This window comes from Gavialis gangeticus, unplaced genomic scaffold, assembly GCF_001723915.1.
Source record: "Gavialis gangeticus isolate Ggan-Ray unplaced genomic scaffold, GavGan_comp1, whole genome shotgun sequence".
Taxonomy (NCBI): Eukaryota; Metazoa; Chordata; order Crocodylia; family Gavialidae; genus Gavialis; species Gavialis gangeticus.
Genome location: NW_017729022.1, coordinates 185649180 through 185658055, shown reverse-complemented (window position 1 = coordinate 185658055; position 8876 = coordinate 185649180). Strand labels below are relative to the sequence as shown.

At 35.7% G+C, this 8876-nt stretch overlaps 1 long non-coding RNA gene across 1 annotated transcript in view; it reads left to right on the top strand.

Moving 5' to 3' along the window:
• Positions 1-6943, top strand: part of LOC109297096 — a 19134-nt gene extending 12191 nt beyond the window's left edge. The window contains exon 3 of the long non-coding RNA XR_002097206.1: positions 6839-6943. This is a non-coding gene — a long non-coding RNA (uncharacterized LOC109297096). The remainder of the gene's footprint in view (positions 1-6838) is intronic.
• Positions 6944-8876: the final 1933 nt, after the last annotated feature.

Sequence of the window (8876 nt, the reverse complement as noted above, 5' to 3'; positions counted from 1 at the left end):
CCCCCCACTCCTTTAAGACTAATTATTTTAATTATTTAGGGATAAAAGATTATTGAACACCGGTAGAATTTCCCAGTAGTTAGTTCAATTAATAAACAAGAGTTGGCAGTATCCAAATGATTGGCACGTATCCCTGGAATGAAGAACATAAAGCATATAAATGGCAGGTTTCTGCTGAAAAGAAGGATTTTCATAAGAAATGGTATGCCAATGTGAATTTGAATGATAGTGAATTTGGCATTTTTTCTAAATTATCATCCCTGGTAAGCATTCATCATTGTTTAAGTGGACAAAATGTAACATGATCCTGAGCAGTATTATGTTGACTCTGTTTTTTAAGTTATTGGGAATTAGATCAGGAGTGTATTGAAACTCTGGTTTAAATGCATACACTTCCACTCAAGTCACCATCACTTGTATATGCATATTCCACTGCTGACTTTGACTCATCCCATTCTTGTATTAACACCTCAAAGTAAAGAAGAAATCTGTTATTTCTTTACCTTTTTTTCTTAAAGTTCTGCCTTATCACTTCTTGTGCAGGTTTCATTTTACTATATCACAACTAATTACCCTAGCTCACTTAACAATAAGATACCGACCTGTCATATCAATTTTTCACACATTTTCTTTTTTCTGTTTCATATCTTGGAGAAATCTTATCTCCCTAATCCACTGCCATAAACTATTAGTCTGTAACATGGCTTGGTCTCAGCCTGAAGTAAAGTGAAAGTTGTAGATTTTCAAGCGAGAAAAGTAACAGCAATTGATACTGCTTTGGAAACCAAACATTGGCTGATTGGGTCAGCTGTTTCACTGAACTTTAAGAAAACATTCTCCAGTGTTGTAGGCCCTCTTTTGCATGACAAACTCATTTCAGCTGCAGAAGTGGATTTTTGTTCTTTTCTACAATGACTTGTACTTGATTCTCATACTTGAGTGACAGCTTGTTTAGCTTTCTGAGATGGTTTAACACTAGCACTAAAGTTGGCACATAAAACATGATAACCAAGATAATATACCAATAAAAGAAAGGAAGATTTTGTGATTAAGGCACTGAGTAAAGGTTTGGTGTCCCTTTCCTAGCTTTGCCCCATGCTCTCTGTGTTGTTTTTAGGCAAATCATTTAATCTCTTTGTGGAAAAGGAAACAATCTGTAAAATGGGTGCAATGTCACTTACTTTCTACCACACTTCCTTTGCCTTTTCTCTGAACACACAATAGTACTTAGAGCAGACATACAATGCTGAATGTAACAGAACTCTGATCTTGGTTGTGGGCCTCAAGATGCACCTGTAATTAAGCAGTAATTAATAATTTTCTAATTAAACCATGAAATTTGAGTTAAAGGAGCATTTTATCATACCTCTGTTGTCACTTTTGCTCTCTTTGGTATCACTTAAATTATTTGCTTTCAGGGAAGATCAGCTCAATATAACTCCATTCAAACTGGAATAGTGGGTCAAATTCATCGCCTGGGTTATACACAGAAGAGTAGAGTTATGCCTTTAGTAATGATTACCCCAGGCTATTTAGGTAAATAAATCAGTCATAATGCTAGACTTCACTACTTGATTGATATTGGCTTCTTTGTTCTTTCTCCTCTTCTGTTAAACAAATTCTTTAAAGTCAAGAAAAAATGACTGAGACTAAAAGTTATGAAAAAACTTTGTGTTTTCCATGCAAGATGGCTGTAGGAAGTGATGTCCACCCAATGACAGCCTGGTGCCAAGCAATAGTTTCTACTTCAAATGCTAAATATGAGGAAAGAAGTGCTAGAAAAGATGTATGCTTGAAAAAGAAAATAAGGTAAATCTCACCTCAAATGGTTTAATGATGAGAGGAAAAAAAGGAAAGGAAAATGCTGTGCAGTATGTCATGTTCATTGTCCATTTCAAAGAATAATGAAAGCCTGCAAAATCAACCACTGTTGGAAACTACTTTCATTTGAACATTCTAGATGTAAATAGTGTTATCTATTATTTAATAAGCTGTGACAAACCTCAAATTAACCATTGGCACACCTGTGTTTACAGCTGGAAGCAGTAACTATGCAGTGTCACTGAAAACATCAGTAATATTGTTAAGAGGATTAATGGGTCACTCTCCCTTTCTTTTTCTGCTTCCAAGGGTGAGTTCAAAAACTTTCTGAAGGAGGTGAAGGAATGTAACTGTGTTCATTGCAAACTATCTGCATCATTTGAGACCAGAATCTAAAAATGACTTTGGCATGTGGATTAATCAAAATTCTGGTCCCTGCTCAAGCACTGAGCCTTTTATAAAAGACGGTAGTAGCAAAACCACTTGACAGTCCTGTTTCCTACTGTCAAATAACCTTCCAAAAATCTTCTGGCTAGCTGGCAATTACATGTGTAATTGCACATGTGTTCCAGATATATACAGCACTACAGGTGTCCCTACTAATCCATCTGTAGTTCATACCACATGTTAATTTGTTTACTTAGAAGATTAGTAGGAAAACATAACAGAGAGAAAGTTGACAGCCCAGTGAAGATGCATTGTATCATACAAAGGTAACTACACTATATGGAGCAGATGATAATGCCTCTGCCCATGCATATACCCTTATTTGAAAGTGGCTTAAAGTAGCTCATCAGTGGTTTTCTGCATGCTAGCTGGAATTCTGAAAATCTTTGAGGAAGTTGCACTATACTTTCACCTGAGGCAGGAGGGGATGATGGTTCTCATAAACAAAGAGCTGTCGGCCACATCATCTCTGCCATCCTCTTTCTTTGTTTCTCCCAGCCCAATTAAAATAGCATCCTTTAATTCCCATTGCTTTGAATTTCCCTATTTGTCTTTCCCTATGTGTTCCTCTTCTACGTTGTGGCAGTTGTGCTGAATATTAATGAGGAGAACTGGCCAAAATATTTTTAACAATTTGTTTTCGCCATGAAGAATAACCTGTTCTTATTTCAAGGAGGTTCCAGTTAAAGGATGCAGTTTTACAAAATTCTTCAAAGTGTTTTTTGCTAAATGGCTTTTCAACAGGAAAAAAACCCTCACACAAACCATTAAGCAAATTAGGCAGACGAAAAATTAAACGAACACGTGCAACAGCCAATGCTGCCAAAAGCAACTCATTTAAAAATTCACGCTGGTGTTAAAAATGGTCACAGGATCTACAGAGGCAGGGCAGAGTGGCACCTTATAGACTAATTCAGGGAGCCTACTACATCAGATGCTGTGAAGATCTACAGTTAAGCATAATACCAGGAGCTAGAAAATCTTGAGTTGTATCCCAGCATCTGCTCTACAGAGGATTAGTAACACTTTGCACTTACATTAGCACTTTGCCTTCTAAATAAAGTTTGGAAATGACATTACAGATGGGCAAGGAGAGGCTCAGAGAAATGAAGTGACAAATCCAAATTGGCAGAGCAAGTCAGTGTCAGAATTCAGGATTATGCTCAATTCTTGACAAGTCATTTAGCCACACGGCACATCATTTTTATATCTGTAAAAATAAAGTAAATGATTGATCAAATAAGTAAAATCTGAAAGCAATACCCAAAGAAAGAAATAAAATTAAGTAATTAGTAAGCTACTGACAGCCAACACACTTGTTTTGCAAGACTCTAGGATAAAATGGATTCAAGATATAGCAAGGCATGAAGAAACCAGCATTAAATCCTAGCTCCAGTAAAGGCAATGAGAAAACACCAGCAGTCTTTAATGGGACCAGGATTCCACCCCAGGACTCTAATCCTGAATCTTAGAATACATTGACCTGCAGCAGCCTTTGGCCCTGTCATTAACTTGTCACAACATTGGCAAGGCAGTTAGTTACCACTGAGATTTTATATAATGCATGCAGGCATGCCATCAAATCCAGTTGTTTGTTCTTAATATTCAACTCTAGAATAAAGAGGCCAATCAAATTGAGACATTTACAAGACTCTTCATTCTCATGTTGATGCATTACTTTTTTTTAATAAAGGCGCTCTGCTCTTCACCTGGCACATTTATTTCAAGCCCAACTTTCTGCCTTGCATTGGTTTTACAGCTGAGTACATTGGTTTATTAAGTAAAATAAAATCACAGAGAAAGTGTTGCCTTCCTTCTTCAAAAAGAATCGTGTGGTAGTCCTTGCAGAAAAGCTTCTGTTTATACATGCTGAAACTTTTTTTACTACTGTGTAGACCTACAAACAGCATTCATTTCTGTATTATGGAACACAGTGTGACAGGTTAGGAAGTAGCAGTGGGCAATAAAAAACCAAAAAGCTAACTGAAAACAAATGTATGCTGCTTGCATATTTGGAAATCTAACTTTGACCCGTATTCAGAAAAAACATTTTGGCACTCACTCTAAGTACACACTAATGTTTATCCCTATTCAGCAAAACACTTAACCACATGCTCAAAGTTAAACACATTCTTAAAACCCATTGACTTAAGTTAAAGCACACATATACACAAACAAACATAGGGATGGTTAAATTCTTTCTTAAAAGACTACGTACACTTTCCATTTTAAATCAGTGAGCCCTGTGTTTTTGCTTTTAGGAACAGAATTTGGTCTGTCAGCAGTGATAACTTTTAAATTAAAGCCAGAAACCCCTTGTGATTTGAAGAAAGCAATTTTTACTTTTTAAACATTTTATTTCTTCACCTTTCTCTATTTTCTGCATATGGCAGGGGAAAGAATACAGTATGATAAGAGAAGAGAATAGAAGAGAACTATAATCATTCAGAAAAGTTGCACTTTAGTAAAAGTTTAGTATAATTAATTTTCCTGATTACAAATTTCCAGTGTGTTTGCTTGAGGAGGTTCCCTGTGTTTACAAAGGTAGTTAATGTGCCGTAAGATATTTCTTTTATTTTTCAGGATAAATTTACTACTGCACTAATATTACTCAAGTATTGAAAAAATATATATTGAGAAGAAATATCTGTTTGGTTGATTAATTTGGGCTGTTTTTGTGTGTGGTTTCTGCCTTTCTATTCTGTGCATTTTCCCCTTCTCTGTAAAATGAATGCTTTGTTGTCTTTCCACTCCTTGCATTGTATTACTCCTGTGTGCAGAACAGCTCTTATAAAATCTTGGTAAGTGGTGCGAAATCTTTGGGTTATGTTTCCATCCGAGTTATTCTAATTTATGAATAGTCTCTGCCCTTCAGACTAGAGACTTGGATCAGTGCAAATATGTTACAATGAACATCTTCTTGGACTCAGAAGAGCCTGCTGCTCTTATCCCTGTTGCAGTGGTCTCTGTAAGTTGAGCTATCTCTGTGGAGACTGACCTCTGGACTCTGACCAGTAGCTTTGGTTTTTAGAAGAAGGTCCAAAAGCAATTAGAAGTAGTTATTTGGGGGTATGATCATGACAATAAATTGGCATTTATGTAACTATAACTTTGCATGTGAAAATATTAAAATACAAGAGAGGTTTAGTGCAGTGATTAATAATAAAAATGTGACGTTTATCAAGAGATTTTTTTGTATCCAAAATAACAAAGTTTTTTTTTCCTTCTGTAGTTTGCCTCATTTCTCTCTGCATTACTAAAGTTTTTGTGCTGCTTTTGACTTCACTGACCTTGATGGAATAGTGCAATTGTGAAGTTAAAGTGACTGATTGATGATCAGTCACCTAATGAGAAAAAGAAACCTGTGAAAAATGTATGCTACCTGTTGAAAAGCATTGTCTCTTTAATGGTGATCACTATATTTAATTTACTGTAGAAACCATACCAGGGTAGAATCATTGTAAGAGAGTAGTGAATGTGGCTCGTGAATATCTAAAGAAAGCTGAGCAGCCTCTTCATGTCTTACCTTTGTATTTCAGAAAGGGGAGAAACTGTTTAAAGTTTGGTTATGAGCATACATATACTGTAGCGATCCTGGAGACTTTCCAAACACTGTTCATGTTTATGTACTGTATTTCAGATCTCATACAGCTATAGTTGTCACCTTGATTTTAATCCTGGCACACAGGCAGTGAACACTGAATGACCCTATATTTTCTGTTCCCTATAACTGTGCTCAGGTGCAACACCCAGTGGCTTAGGGAGACTAAAGAAGAAATATTCTGGCATTGTTTTTTACGCACAATATTGTGTAGCCTTTAGGGTGCTGAGTATGGACATCTTTTGGCAACATTTGAACCTGTACAGCATTGTCATGCTGATTTAGCTATGTTTACAGTGCCCATTATGGTTTCTACTTTTTAAAAATAATGTCATTTATTTCTTTGCAGCTGCTATTAGTTACCTTTTTTTTTCTTGTGGCTGACATTGTCAGTACTTACCAGAGCAGCTGCATGTAAGTTATAGAAAAGGTGAACCACATCTGTTTTTGTTCTTAGGGAATGACTATCCTTTGGGAAACTTTTGTTCCTAATAATGTGGATTAAGATTGCTTTACATTGGTTTTTACATAGATCTTGAATTCTTAAGTCACAGGAACAGTGCTGCCACAGGATCATTTCAAATCATCGTGACATTTTTGGCAAAAAAAGCCCATTGAATTTTAATATGAATTAGTAGGGCAGAAGCATTTATTTCCAGTACAAGTAACTAACTATAGACCTATAACTTGTGAGATATTTTGGAAAATAACTTGGAGTTCTTGCTAGGTGTATGATGTTGTATTGTTTCAATAGGGTACATTGCTTCATTAGGGTAATCACCACCATGGAATTAGGCATTTACAATTTTCTGAATTCTTCTCATAAAATAGACTGTAGGTTATCTTGCTCCTAAGAAATGTGTCCATCTCTTTTCCACCCCAGTTATATAGGTAGGGTTGAAGAGCTCTAGTGGATAAATCCAAGAAAAACTTCTGCATCATCTGAGGATAAAAATGGATTTATCCCAGGTTTGATTGTCCTGAGCTTTGACTTGCATCAAAATGAGCAAGGGACAATCATTTACACACACAGCTTGAAAGGCAGTTAACTCAAATTAGGCATGATTGTCCCAGATAAAAAAGTGTTATCTTGGATACTTCATAGTTACTTGAAGTAGGATAATGAACTTGTATATCTGTAGGATACCAGGATAAAAGCCTTTGTCTCAGGAGAAATCCAACATCTGTTTTTACCCTGAAGAGTGCACAAGTGATATGGCTGTGGGGTTACAGATTACTGAACTGCGCATGCCCTGATACAGACAGGCTGCAACACAGTTAATAGACCAGAACGATGTCCCTCTGTGGAGATTTTCTGTAGATGTCAACTGCAAAGATCCTTTAGCTGGACAGACACTGTTAGTCCTCTTTGTGACACCTTGTCTAGCAATAGTGCACACACTCTTTCAGCAACTGTTGCCTTACATGGCTATTCCACAATGGGCCCTTGAAACCCTTTAGGATGGGCAGTGTAGGGTGGAAGCAATATAGAAGGATGTTGGGGGGGGGGGTTGTGCCTGTGTTACCTCTAACATGAACAAACTTGATCTTGAAGAAAAATATCCTTATAGAACTGCAGGTTAATACTAGTAAATATTTGCTGCATATGGACAATATGTTGGATAAGTAGCTGTTGCTTAGATCAAAAAATTCATACCTGAGAAAGGGCTACAAAAGTCTTTCATTATCTCATTTGCTGTAATTCAGCATATATGTAATTCAGCTGTATATAAATGTGCCTCCAGAGTATGTGACACTAGTAAAGTCTCATTGCACTCTACTTGTGAACTGGTAATATTAGTAATAATCGCAAACCTATCTCCTGATATATATTTGGAATATCATGGAATCCTCTTGTTTCCCATTTGTTACTGTTCAGCCCCTCCATAGAACATTATTGTCACTGAAGACCTTTTATCCAAGGACTGTTGATCACAGCACAAGAACTGTCATCCTATTTGCATTCTGTGGATGCATCATTATTCACAACATTTGATGTCCATAAAACACATTAAAACTATTTCCTTGAGCAAAAATAATCAGCTCTCTGCTGTACATATCATTTGTATACTCAAATTGTAAAATGTAAATTGATATATAAGAAAATGGCCCATTAACTTTTTCATTAATGACAATAATACATTTTGTGCATCAGCAGTAGGAGGATCCTACATTCATTTTAAGAAACCTGAAGGATAAATGGAGACTTCTTTGTATTTCATAAAAATGAAGCCTGTCATCAAATACATTTTAGAGCTAGAAAAAAAAAGGAGAGATTATTTTGTATGGCTAGATTTTCTTTTTTCCCTTTTTTTTTTTAATAGTCTAGTAGTTTTTTCATTCTTAAAATAAAAATACTATCATGAGTCTGAACCTTCTGCCTTTAAGGCAACATTCTCAGAGAAGCCAATTGGCATTATGCCTGAGTAAGGGATAGAAGATGAGACCCAACATGTTTGTTAAGTATTCTTTATGAAAGGAAGTATATATGTAGCAAATGTGGAAAATGGATATTGCATTTCACCTGGCAGCGGATAATTGTCCTAAAGCATTCCTCCTATCCTATCACAAGTTAAATTTTTCAATTTCATTTTAAATACTGGTAAAATCTAGATATACTCTGATGTGCTCTATATCTCCTATTACTGGATAACTTCGATGAGAGTAGTTCTCTAGTTTTGTTCATGCAAATATGAAATCAGATTCAAATTGCATATATTACTAGGTATTGTAAAATATAATAGACAGCTGTATTACGATTTCTTTAGCATTTATATTGATTAACTTGGAACTTGGTACATGTTTTATATATAACTTAATACATCATTTGGTGTCTTTTCAGGTATTAATAACAGTAATATTCTTATAATTCATGTGAATTAACTCATCCAAATGTGTATATGACTAGCTGTCAAATTACTGTATATTCTCCATTTGATTAAAACATAGATTAATAATTTGTCTATAACTGATACATCATGCACTAACAGATAAAGAGCATCTGATA